Below are 14,337 nucleotides of genomic sequence, written 5' to 3'. Positions count from 1 at the left end.
TTGGTCCAATTTGTTATATATTCTAACAAAGTGCAGATTGAATTTTAACCTTTTCAAAACATGTCATCAAAATTCTAAAATAATTTTTAATCAGGAAAAATTACTAATGATGTTCCATAAATATTCAAATTAGCTAGTTCTTCTATTCCTTTTTTTCGGTTGAATTTTGAATTTTAAAGAGTCGTGATTGAAGATAAACTATGTTTAAAAATGTTATTTTAATTTTTTTCACGTTTTCTCCTCTTTTAAACCGTTCAATTGAGTGTTTTTTTCATAATTTATTCTCTACAAAAAAACCTTCCGTAAAAGGAAAAAAAATGTACGACGGAATGACAGACAGAAATACCCATTTTTTTTATATATATATAGATTTATTTATTAAAGGTAAATTGAGCAAATTGGCTATTTCTGGCAATTTATTTAAGTGTGTATCAAACTGGTAACCCTTCGCATTAGTCAGTACCCAAGAAGTAGCTCTTGGTCTCAAAAAGGTTGGTGACCCCTGTTCTATATGTTATAGTTATTTAAATTGTGACGCTTGGCGGGCACTGTGATGCGAGTGGTACTCTTCCTGGATGCAGATCGGGCTCGGACACAGCGTACAGGTAAGAAATAATGATTTATTAAAACTAAAAATAGACTAGGAACAAAAACACTGGTGCTAAGGCAGAAAAGGCAAACAAAGAGCTACTAGCATGTGAGGTAGGGAAAGAAACAGAATACTTGCTCGAGGCACAACAGGCAAAACAAAACGCTAGCATGGGAGCTAGGAAACACAAAAGGCTAAGCACGGAAGCTAGCAAGTCCAAAACAGGTAGCCGAGTCGTCACTAGTGAAACAAACCGTATGTACACTAAACAATGAGGAGAGAACGAGTGAACGGAAAAGAATGGCTTAAATAGAGTCTGATCAAAAGCAGGTGTGCGCACAAGGCAGGTGAAAAATCAAGTTACCAAGGTGACGAAAACAAACAAGGAAGTGCCACCAGGAAACTTAAGGCAAACGTTAGCAGAACATAATAACAAAAGCACTCAAAAACCTGAACATATCATGATCCGGGCAGCGGATCGTAACATGAATGACTCTTACCATAATATGTTACATTAACATACCAGGCACCTTCTCCGTTGGTTATTTATGCCTCATATAACGTACACTTATTCAGCCTGTTGTTCACTATTCTTTATTTATTTTGAATTACCTTTCAAATGTCTATTCTTGGTGTTGGGTTTTATCAAATAAATTTCCCCCAAAAATGCGACTTATACTCCGGAGCGACTTATACTCCGAAAAATACGGTATTTAATTTGGATCCCCATTAACCGTTAGCTGCAACAGAAGACGGTGTTCTTCTTTCTGGGGTTCCTGGCTGGGGTGGTGAACAACTTGACGGAAAATGCTCGCATAGATTATGTTAGCTGTTGTTTAAAGGGAATAACGCCTTTCCATTCAGTACAGTGTAAAAGTAAATTTAAAATGCATTTCAGTTGCCATGTACTTGCCAATATATACCTAGAAACGTATACGATAGCAGTTTGTACAAAGTGTTGCTATGCATAAACACACACACACACACACGCACACACACGCACACACGACACAACAAGAGCAACATCAATACTCCGACCTTTGGTGCGTCTCAGTTACATACAGTGTACGTAATATTCCTGATAATATAAACACAGAATAATACATTGTAAACAGCTTTAATTAGAAAGGGGTATCTTGTAAAACATTAAATAAAAATAGCATAAAGTAGTAAAAATAACAAATACCTTTGTTGACTGGGAAAGTGAAATACCCCCTCTGCAACCTATCAGTCGTTTTTGGCAACCTCTTAATGCACTTTTTCATTGTCATATCATCCATCTTCATTTTTCATTCTTGATTTGCAACAACACAGTTTGGCATTTTAATTTATTGATAAAGGATTCTTGCCTAAACCATGCCATCAATGAGAGATAGCCACAATTTGAGTACGGTTTATCATCCTAATGTAACAACCTTAAGAGTGCACAGTTTGTGCTGATCAAAGCTAAAACCAGTAGATTGTCTAGTTAACAGTTGGGTTGGGAGGATTGATCCAAATATCGATGTATTGATAGCGATGGTGGTATCACAACCGAACTGGCATCATGAAATCAATATTTTTTAGTTCTCTTCTATGTTTATTTTTACAACTATCTGTGTGTCATATTGTTACTTTGTTATATTTTTGGTATATTTTATGTATATGGTACACAGTAAGGCTTTTGGGGACAAAAAGCCAAAGGATTTGAATAAAAGTCAAAAGTTGTTGTTGCCGTTTACTTAATTTGGAACTCTGACTTTATTTCTCAAACAATAATCATGTCATTTTTATTGGTACTGTATTGTTACATCGCCCTATTTTGTTTTATTCGTATTTTGTTAAATTGTTCACAAAAGATCTTGTTGAGACATATATTGTCCTGTGTTTTATTTTGATTATTATCATGATCAACTAATTAAATGAAAAATAGCAAAAAGCATTCAACAATTTTGAAGTACTAATTAGTGGTTACTTGTTAGGACGCACATATATTTTTTCCAAGCCGACATAAATAGCAAAGTACAGCTAGTATCGCCTCAATGGAGCGTTTGAAAAAAAAATCCAAGCTATTTTTTAATGTTCGTGTATCTATTGGCATGGTGTCGTAATTACTCATATCGGCCCGATATTTATCGTGCCTCTCTAGTTACTCGAAATCAGATTGAGATAAACATATTCAATGCCCCCCACTCTGAATTAAAAAGTTTGGAACTACAACTCACACAGAATAATACAATCATCGTCGAACACAAACAGACTCAAATGAAGCCTGTGGTTTAGGTTACATTGAGAACTGACCACCTCATTCACATAATTTATAAAAAAAATAAAGCTTATACATTAGCAGCTTATACTTGCTTTAAATTTGTATCGGGTAACATCACAATCAGCATTAACAAGTCAAGAGCTTATTGGAGTAATTTGCAAAAACATCACTTAATCATGTATCCAATTTTTTTTTTTTAGTTATCGTAACTTTTTACTAATGCTGTAATAGTCTAAGGCTGACGAGAGAACGGACGATACAGACTAAACTACGGAATAGCCCGCAGATGTTTGTTTCTTAAAGGAAAACTGCACTTTTTAAAATAAATTGAGATTTTTGCTCATTTTTCACAATCCCGATGTGAGACAAAAACACACGTCTTTCCCTTTACTGGGCGTTTTAAAGGGGAACATTATCACAATTTCAGAAGGGTTAAAACCAATAAAAATCAGTTCCCAGTGGCTTATTTTATTTTTCAAAGTTTTTTTCAAAATATTACCCATCACGCAATATCCCGAAAAACTGCTTCAAAGTGCCTGATTTTCACCATCGCTATATCCACCCGTCCATTTTCGTGTGACGCCAATACAAACAAACATGGCGGATAGAACAGAAAGATATAGCCACATTGGCTCGGATTCAGACTCGGATTTCAGCGGCTTAAGCGATTCAACAGATTACGCATGTATTGAAACGGATGGTTGGAGAGTGGAGGCAGATAGCAAAAACGAAATTGAAGAAGAAACTGAAGCTATTGAGCCATATCGCGACAGACAGCGTCAACGAGGACAAATTCGGCGATCGCCTTCTAACCAACGATTGCATCTTTTGACTACTGGCGCAACTTGAATATGTCGATTGGTATGTGTTTGTTTGGCATTAAATGTGGGTGGAGGGAAAGGCTGGATGCAAATATAGCTACAAATGAGGCATATTGATGTACATACAGTTAGCCTAAATAGCATTTTAGCATCGATTAGCTTGCAGTCATGCCGTGCGCAAATATGTCTGATTAGCACATAAGTCAATAACATCAACAAAACTCACCTTTGTAATGTCGTTGACTTTATTGTTGGAAATGCATCTGCTTTGAGTGTCGCAGGATATCCACACATCACTGTCGTAGCATCGCTATCGTCGGTAGCGATGCTACGACAGAACAGAACAAACGAGGGACTTTCGCATCTTTTGACAACTGGTGCAACTTTAATCCGTCGATTGGTATGTGTTTGTTTGGCATTAAATGTGGGTGGAGGGAAAGGCTGGATGCAAATCTCCTGTCCAAAGGCAAAACCTAGTAACTCACTTCTAGCTGATTTTGAGAAAACAAAGGAAAACCAATCTATCTTAATGTTGTCTTACAAAGATCTACAAAGTCATGAAACGTATAGATGTTTTCTTGAGCTTTCATTTTCTTGCCGATTGAGCCATGGATTGAATCTGCTCTCATGAACGTGTGCCCTTTCTCCAGATATTTTATCCCAATCTCGGATGGGCCCCATTCTGCGTTTGCACATTGGGCAAGAGCCGTGTACAGCGTCCAGTTATTATTTTGACCTCCACAGTTATCTGCCCAAAAGAGTATGCAAGGGGAAGAATCAAGAAGAATACATTTAATGAAGGTGCTTGCAACGTCCTGGGCCAATCTTCCAAATATCCCCTCGTGCCATAATATCACATAATCAGGTTGACTGTCGGCCCCCATTCGTGCAAATGCCTCATTAAAGACAATAAGGCGACTGACAAAGAAGCTCCGATTGGTCCCTTGAGATACTAGGTTTTTCGGTTGTATCTACGCGGTTATGTGGTAGTTGCTAGGTCCTGCCATGCACGTAACAGCTTACTTACGGAACAAATTATAATACCGCACACACTAATGTAAAGCATGTCACCTAGGAACTCCAAAATTATTATCAGTTCAGTTTTGACCAAAATTGAGTTACTGGGTTTTGCCTTTGGACAGGAGAAATATAGCTACAAATGAGGCATAATGACGCAATATGTACATACAGTTAGCCTAAATAGCATGTTAGCATCGATTAGCATGCCGTGACCATTGATATGTCTAATTAGCACACTCCACGTAAGTCAACTTGAATCCGTCTCTGTTTGTGTTGTTACACCCTCCGACAACACACAGACGAGGCATAATGTCTCCAAGGTACGGAAAACAGTCGAAAAAACGGAAAATAACAGAGCTGATTTGACTTGTGTTTGGGAAAATGGCGGATTGCTTCCTGTTTTGACATCACGAGTGAAAGGTCATTGCTCCAACAGCGAACAATTGAAAGGCGTTTAAATCGCCAAATTCACCCTTTTAGAGTTCGGAAATCGGTTAAAAAAACATATGGTCTTTTTTCTGCAACATCAAGGTATATATTGACGCTTACATAGGTCTGGTGATAATGTTCCCCTTTAAGACAGTCAAAAACTGCAAGCACAAGGCCGCCAACATTGCAAGTAATGAGAATTGACTTATACCCGCCAATGAAGTACTTTACAAAACATCCAACATGTGACATACATGCTGTAACCATGGGGTAGCAGGCCCATTCATGAGAACATGGAATAGTTACAGTACTTTGGTCTATTTAAGCATTACCGCAACTTTTTTCCTGGCGTTGATTTCAGCAACTAACGCAACAACCGTCAACAAAAACCGCCAAGAGCAGGGATGTCAAACTCATTTTAGATCGGGGGCCACATGGAGTAAAATCTACTCCCAAATGGGCCGGACTGGTAAAATCACGACACGATAACTTAAAAATAAAGACAACTTCAGATTGTTTTCTTCGGTTAAAAATAGAACAAGCACTTTCTGGAAATGTGCAAATCATAATGTTGTTGGGTTTACTTTTTATTACACTACAAGTTGCGGTTAATAGTATTCTATCTTTATTTGTCGTTATTTATACTTTCTGAATAAATTATGTTATAATGTGCATCGGTGTTAATTTTCAATCTATCAAGATAAAACAATTATCCATCCATCCATCCTTTTACTACCGCTTATTCCCTTTTGGGGTTGCGGGGGGCGCTGGCGCCTATCTGAGCTACAATCAGTTTGAAGGCGTAGTACACCCTGGACAAGTCGCCACCTCATATCAAAATCAAATTACAGGATGTTTTGTGGTTTATTTTTGTTTTTTACATATGTAGCATACCGTATTTCCTTGAATTGCCGCCGGGGCGCTAATTAATTCAAAACCTCTTTTCACTCCGGCGCTTACCAAAGGCATGCCGTAAATGTAAGCATGCGCTAATTATTTTAAAACCTCTTCTCACTCCAGCACTTACCAAAGGCATGCAGTAAAAATTTGAGTGTGATGTAAGGATACCATCATGAAAAGCACATTTAATAAAAAAAACTTTATTATGGTCTTACTTTAACTTATAAAGGAAGTAAATGCCAGCTTCTTCTGATCAAAAGCATTAATAACTTGTTTATAGAAGTCTTCCTTATATTTCTTCCGTTTTAAAAGTCTCTCTGTCTCGATGGAGATATTCCTTTATTACCTCCTGCTTCAAATGAAAGTCCAGTTTAGAAAACTGCTATCAGACCGCTGCTATCAGTTAGCTCGGCTCCTCACGTGCGGGCGACGACAGAATTATCCTCGGACAACTCTCCCTCCCGTTCTGCCCCGTGGGTGATCTCCTTATCCCACCGCTGCCACCAGGAGGTGTTATTGTATAAATAATACACTGGGTATTTATGACTGGAACATGCTTTATTTCAGCCCGGTTGTTTACATAGCCAGCAAAGGAGTAGTGGTGTTACATCCTAAAAGCACCGTTGTGCACCCCCCGTGTCAAATCCGTTCCCAGCACATATCACGTCACTCGTTGTCACTTTTTCTGCAGCCGAGTAGTCACAAGAAGGATCACTAGCGCTCTCTACCACCAGGAGTCATTTAATGACTCATATTTGACACACGCAGCTACGGTATATTAATAAAACATAGCTGCTTACTGTTCTTTTTAGCGTAGCTTGGACCTTAAATCCTACTGAATAGCTCTTAATCTTCTTCCCTTTATGCGATTTCAAATTACCGGTATTGAAATCAGCCTCCTCCATTTTGAATATGATGACAGGCGAAGTGTCACTCGTGACGTCACGAGTTTGACCAGGCTGTAATACTAAGCATGCGCTAATTATTTTGCGAAGCGAGTTTGACCCGGCAGTAATTCAAGGCAGACGCATACTATATACCCGGCGCCAATTCAAGGAAATACCGTAATCTACAATGATCCAAAGAATTGCCATTGCGACATCTAGTGGACACATGTAGAACAGCAGTTAATTTCATTCAAAAATTCCGGTTCATTTTTATACTCAAACTAGCAAACTCATCCCTCGGGCCGGATAAAACCTGTTCGCGGGCCTGATGCGGGCTACGGGCCGTATGTTTGACACCCCTGCCCTAGAGAGTGCGTTCTGTGTTTGCTGTCACTAATCTTGGCAGACTTCGAGAAACAACAATGACTACTTGGGGACAAGTGATGATCCATTATCTGTTTAAGATTTAATATACATGGGACGAGCTATAAGTTATAGAAGCAAGGTGATGAGCAGATCCATTTTCAGGGGAACACTAACTCATCAAGAAGTACTAGTGCCAAGGTCTTACCGTTTCATCAAGAAAACAACAGCATAACAAATCAGCTACTTATAATGTCCTCTCTCATTGGGATGCCAACTAATGAGATGGTTGTATCCTTCAGCACCTTGTAATCAGACAATATTTTGGGTACAATAAATGGAATCTTGAATCCTGAATCTGAACAATAGTCAGGTGACTCTTCTAAAGAAGACTGCAGATAACAGTCGAAACATGTCAGGTAAAGATTCCATCTATCCATCCATCAATTTTCTACCGCTTGTCCCTATCTCAGCTGCATTCGGGCAGAAGCCGGGGTACACCCTGGACAAGTCGCTACCTCATCATCTATCCATCTATCCATTTTCTACCGCTTATTCCCTTTGGGGTCGCGGGGGGCGATGGTGCCTATCTCAGCTACAATCGGGCGGTAGGCGGGGTACACCCTGGACAAGTCGCCACCTCATCGCAGGGCCAACACAGATAGATAACATTCACACTCACATTCACACACTAGGGACCATTTAATGTTGCCAATCAACCTATCCCCAGGTGCATGTCTTTGGAAGTGGGAGGAAGCCGGAGTACCCGGAGGGAACCCACGCAGTCACGGGGAGAACATGCAAACTCCACACAGAAAGATCCCGACCCCGGGATTGACCCCAGGACTACTCAGGACCTTCGTATTGTGAGGCAGACCCACTAACCCCTCATCATCTAATATACTGAAAATATTGTCTGATTATAAGAACATTTGAAAGAAGACCCCAGTACTGTAAATATCAATTACTATCATGATTGTGTCTGCTACTTTATTGTATATATATATATATATATATACATATATATATATATATATATATATACATACATATATATATTAGGGGTGTAACGGTACGTGTATTTGTATTGAACCGTTTCGGTACGGGGGTTTCGTTCGGTACGGAGGAATACCAAACGAGTTCAACTTGTACATATGAAGTAGCCGCCTATTCTAAAGTCTTATCAAGCTGCTCCGCTCCGTTCTGCCTCCGTGTCTGTACACAGCACCCTGCATTGTCCCGCCCACACAACCATCTGATTGGTTACATACAAAGCCAATCAGCAATGCGTATTCAGAGCGCATGTCGTCAGGGCTTCAGTATCGATGTCGAGCTGATAGGTCTTTAGCAGGGGAGCAACGCACTCTCCCCAAATTATATTCCAAGTCAACTACTACTAACATCACTATGATGTTGATCTTCTAGAAACAAACTGCAGCTCAGCTCGCTCGCAGTCCTGGCTTTAGGTAAAGGCTAGTTAGCTTTTAGCGAGACGCAGGGGCGTCGCCAGACATATTTCAGTGGGGCACGTGCCCCACTGTTGATCTGCAGTGCCCCAGTAAAAATTTCACCAATAAAAAAAAAAACGCTTCAGAGTTTTAAGTCTACATAACATAGACAACAGCGCACATACTACTTAGTATGGTAATTGATTGCTACTGTATTCACTCCACGAAACAGTGAGCACATGGCTACTTAATATGGTAATTTATTCACGTGTGGATCGAGACTTCGGTTGAGAGAGAGAGAGTGAGAGAGAGAGAGAGAGAGGGGGGGATGCGTTTCACTGCGTGAGGTAGGTGACGTTAGCCAACAACAATTTGTTAATTACATTATTTGGATTTTGATTTGACTCAAAATAGGAGTACTCCTAGATGGATGTCAGAAAGTTATTCTCCCGCAGCAATGAAGAAGAAGCGAGGAATGAGAGATGTAAGTGAAGTCCTAGCTAGCTAGGCAACATCATTGTCTTAAGTTGATGCTAAGTTAGCTAACGTTATTCCTTGTATCAAGACAAACATATTCATTTGCTGTACGAGCTGTCGGGGGAATTTCCAATGAACATGAAACATAATGTTGGTTATTGTCTGCTGGTTCTGCATCAATGATGATTTGGAGTAAGCATGTGTGAGTTGAGTGCTTCTCAAATGGTTTATCTTCAGGAAGAAAAACATTTTTCCATATCATCAAGTCGTGAGCCAATTTTTAAATCATTCAAGTTTATTTCACAGAAAAATAGCACAGTAGACTTGTCTTGTTAATCGGTGTGACTTTGACTAAAATAATCTTGTTTTGTCACCAGAAAAATGGCTACAGCTAAAGCATCTGGTTTTGTTTCCAGAAAAAATAGAAACATTTCTGTATTTGTTTTCAGAAAGATGGCTAAAAGTATCGGGTTTTGTTGCCCCATTTAGATTTGTTTTAAATATATTTCCATGTCTGTCCTGAGTCCTCCTCCAACTTGTTAGTCGGTTTGCCTTTTGCTAAAATACTCACTAATAGTCACTAGAAAAAAGGCTGAAATAATCTGGTTTTGTTGCCACAATTTGATTTTTTTCTCCCTAAACTTTTTTTTTTTCATGCACACATCTGACTGAAAATGACACGCAATCCACTTTTATGTCACGACCCAGCAGTTGGGAACCACTGGTCAACTGTATAACAGTTACTGTAATATTTCCATGTCTGTCCAGAGTGATTGACCACTTTGCAAAAATGAAAACGAGACGTTACAGTTTACTTCTCAGAAAAGTATTCCCTGAACAGACACATAACAGTTGTTCATTTATTCTACTACTGTGGCTTTATTGTTTTGTGTATATTTTACAGTTTTGTGTATCTGAAATAGGATTAGCCACATTACCAGAAATGGAAATTAAATAATACAAAATAACCCAGAGATTTAGGGGTGCTTTATTTTTTGTTTTACTTTTGTAGATGTTAAATTTGCAGATGAGTACTGTAATATATATTTCAAAAAGAATGATTGCTCTTCCTTTTTGCTTTTACCAGTAGCAGTTCAGAAGTCTGGAGTAAAAAAGTGCACAAGTAGGTCAAATGCATTAGTTAATTTCAGGTGGTTAATCAAATATCCATACAACATAATCTGATATGAGTTCATAGTTTAAAGCACTATTTACGTATTTTTTATGATAAATAAGTGCCAAAAATGTTTTTGCTTGCGCGCTTTGCACGCTCACATGAATTATTTGTGCCCCAGGTATGCCCCAGTACAGTATTAGGTCTAGTGAAGCTCCTGGCGAGACGTTAACTCATTTTGCGGTGTGTGTGTGTGTGCGCGCGCGCATGTGTGCGTGTGTTACGGACAGTGTTGATTGAGGTGTGGAAGTAGCAAAAAAGGACATTATATTAAATGAAGAGTTTCTGTCTCTGATAGTGTATAAAATAATTTAAGTGCATCATAAAGCCTACATAAACTCCATGGTGGTCAGGGATGAATTTTCAGCTATAGTTACATTAATCATTAATAATGTAGCAGCCTAGTTTTGAATGGCAGGGTCCATGTTATCACATGTTGATAAAAATATAACATTTACATAATAAAAATCAACTACAGGCTTCCCCAATGCTGTAATAAATTAAGCATGATGAGTTGACTTGAAACTGTTTAATGTTGCACTTTTTATATGTAGAAGAAAAGTTGTGTCATTTTATTTCATCTAAGCAACAACTTGAGGCAGTTTAATGTGGATTAACGTGGGCAGAATTATTATAGTGTTCCCAATGTTAAAAGGATCAAGCCATTGTTTACAAATTTGGTAAATAAATACCCCAAAAATTTATATTTTGTTGTTTTCTTACTGTACCGAAAATGAACCGAACCGTGACCTCTAAACCGAGGTACGTACCGAACCGAAATTTTTGTGTACTGTTACACCCCTAATATATATATATATATATATATATATATATATATATATATATATATATATATATATATATATATATATATATATATATATATATATATATATATATATATATATATATATATATATATATATATATATATATATATATATATATATATATATATACATATATATATATATATATATATATATATATATATACACAATGATGTTGGAGGTATCTTAGAGTGCTCTGTAGGCAGAATAGTTGATTCCCCATTACCTCCATTGTTAACTGCTTTGTGCTAGCATTGGTTTACTGTCTAGAATGCACAGAAAATGATTCTTTAAAAGCATTGGTTGACTTCCAAACAAGAGGAAAAGGGTCAAAGGGGTATATATGATTTTGGATTTGATTGAGGGACATAGTGTTTTGTTTCGAAAGCAATAGTTGGTGGAGCAACCCTTGTGGGCAAGCACTGCGGCTTCTTGGTCACCAGGGTTGCACACATCACATATTACAGATTCTCTGAAAATACTTAAGAATTTAAGGCTTTTGCTTCAGGTTTAAGCCACATCCGGAAACTGTCTTGGTCACAGTCAGATCTCAAACTGCTTCTTCTTGAAACAGTCCTTTGTTTATTTGGCCATATGTTTTAGGATCAAGGGTTTTCAAAGTGTAACATTGTGCCCCGAAGTCTTTTGCTTGTCTTTTTCGCCATGTGGTGGGCTTCAGGCATAACGACAGGTTTCTGTCATATTCTACCCGCCAATGCTGCGCTTCCCCTCCGGTGCTTTGGCGCCTCGCAACTTTAAAAGACCTAATTTTGGGTCATCGTCATGCTTGGAGACCCTGCACAACGCAGCTCAAGTTGTTCTGACTTAGGCGGGGAAGTTACCATCGAAGACTCTGTTTGTCAATCCAGAAGCAGAATGTTTCACACCTCCATGGTTAAATGGGAACATTATCACCAGACCTATGTAAGTGTCAATATATACCTTTATGTTGCAGAAAAAAGACCATATATAGCAAAAATCAGGCATTTTAAAGCCTTTTTTCGGGATATTCCATGATGGGTAAAATTTTGAAAAAAACTTCGACAAATAAAATAAGCCACTGGGAACTGATTTTTTTGTTTTGTTTTAACCCTTCTGAAATTGTGATAATGTTCTCCTTTAAGAGCCAGGATGGTGTACTTAGGGTCATATCCAGCATTTCTTCAAATATGCCAATTGTAGCTCTCCAAAGCTTTGTCCAAATCATTCAGGTCTTCATTGTCATACTTCACATGGACCTGCACTTGTGTCTCCATGAGCATGGGGACCTGCGGGCATTAGCAGGATGTCTCAATCCATTACAGCAAAGTGTTACTAAAGCTTTTCCTGTTGAGTGTGCTCCCAACTCCCTTGACATCATTAACCAGCTCATCATTTGTAAATTAAGGTTTCTTTCTCAACAAGCTTTTTGCTGAGGGAACAGGGCTAATGTGTCTGTGAGAGTCAAAATTACTGGTTGGTAGGGCATGAAATATTTCTGCCACTAAATCAAATTAAACTGTATTTATCCTATCCCAGATATATTAACCAAACTGTGAAAAATGACGTTGTATATTAAATGCTTCTGCAAACATTATATTGGCGACATAGGCCAGAATATTAAGGCAATTGAAAGCATCAACACTGTGTGAGTGGGATAGCGTCCCATGTTAAACAGGGAGGGCCTGATCTACTAAGATCCAAAATAACAAATGCTAACTAGCGTGATCTATGGAAATATTATTGTAGTAAAACAAATCTCTGTGTGTGTATAATCAGATCTGCGAGTTCGTGCTCTAATTTGTGTCTGTGTTTCGATTTACGTGTCTAAAAAAAAAAAACACTGTGCGTCTGTGTTGCGACTTGTGTGTTTGGATTTGTGTGAGTGTAAAAAAAAAAAAAATTTAAATTCTGTCTTTGTTCAATTCTGTATGAAACAAAAAACCCGTAAGTAGCTGTCTTTTCACACGTGACTTTTGCATGTGACTTGCTACTCTTGTGTGTGCGTGCAGCAATCTTTTTTACACACAAATCACAACACAGACGCAAATCTGAACACAGACATATTAGAAGACGGACACGTGGATCTAATTACTAGGGGTGCACATAAAAAAAAAATCACGTCTTATAGTGATTCGTATACATGCTGGTTCTAAATTGATTCATAATTTTCATAATCAATTAAATAAATAAACAGTATTCCTTTATGAATATATATATATATATATGTGTATATATATATATATATATATACATACACAGTGGGGCAAAAAAGTATTTAGTCAGCCACCGATTGTGCAAGTTCTCCCACTTAAAATGATGACAGAGGTCTGTAATTTTCATCATAGGTACACTTCAACTGTGAGAGATGGAATGTGGAAAAGAAATCCAGGAATTCACATTGTAGGAATTTTAAAGAATTTATTTGTAAATTATGGTGGAAAATAAGTATTTGGTCAATCATTCAAAGCTCTCACTGATGGAAGGAGGTTTTGGCTCAAAATCTCACGATACATGTCCCCATTCATTCTTTCCTTAACACGGATCAATCGTCCTGTCCCCTTAGCAGAAAAACAGCCCCAAAGCATGATGTTTCCACCCCCATGCTTCACAGTAGGTTTGGTGTTCTTGGGATGCAACTCAGTATTCTTCTTCCTCCAAACATGACGAGTTGAGTTTGTACCAAAATGGATACATGGATGATACAGCAGAGGATTGGGAGAATGTCATGTGGTCAGATGAAACCAAAATAGAACTTTTTGGTATAAACTCAACTCGTTGTGTTTGGAGGAAGAGGAATACTAAGTTGCATCCCAAGAACACCATACCTTGTGTGAAGCATGGGGGTGGAAACATCATGCTTTGGGGCTGTTTTTCTGCTAAAGGGACAGGACGATTGATCCGTGTTAAGGAAAGAATGAATGGGGCCATGTATCGTGAGATTTTGAGGCAAAACCTCCTTCAATCAGTGAGAGCTTTTTGAATGGTTGACCAAATACTTCTTTTCCACCATAATTTACAAACAAATTCTTTAAAATTCCTACAATGTGAATTCCTGGATTTTTTTTCACATTCTGTCTCTCACAGTTGAAGTGTAACTATGATGAAAATTACAGACCTCTGTCATCATTTTAAGTGGGAGAACTTGCACAATCGGTGGCTGACTAAATAC

Source organism: Nerophis ophidion, linkage group LG13 (genome assembly GCF_033978795.1).
Source record: "Nerophis ophidion isolate RoL-2023_Sa linkage group LG13, RoL_Noph_v1.0, whole genome shotgun sequence".
In the NCBI taxonomy this organism is placed as follows: Eukaryota; Metazoa; Chordata; class Actinopteri; order Syngnathiformes; family Syngnathidae; genus Nerophis; species Nerophis ophidion.
The sequence above is the reverse complement of the archived record's forward strand: the minus strand, read 5'-3'. Positions refer to the sequence as shown.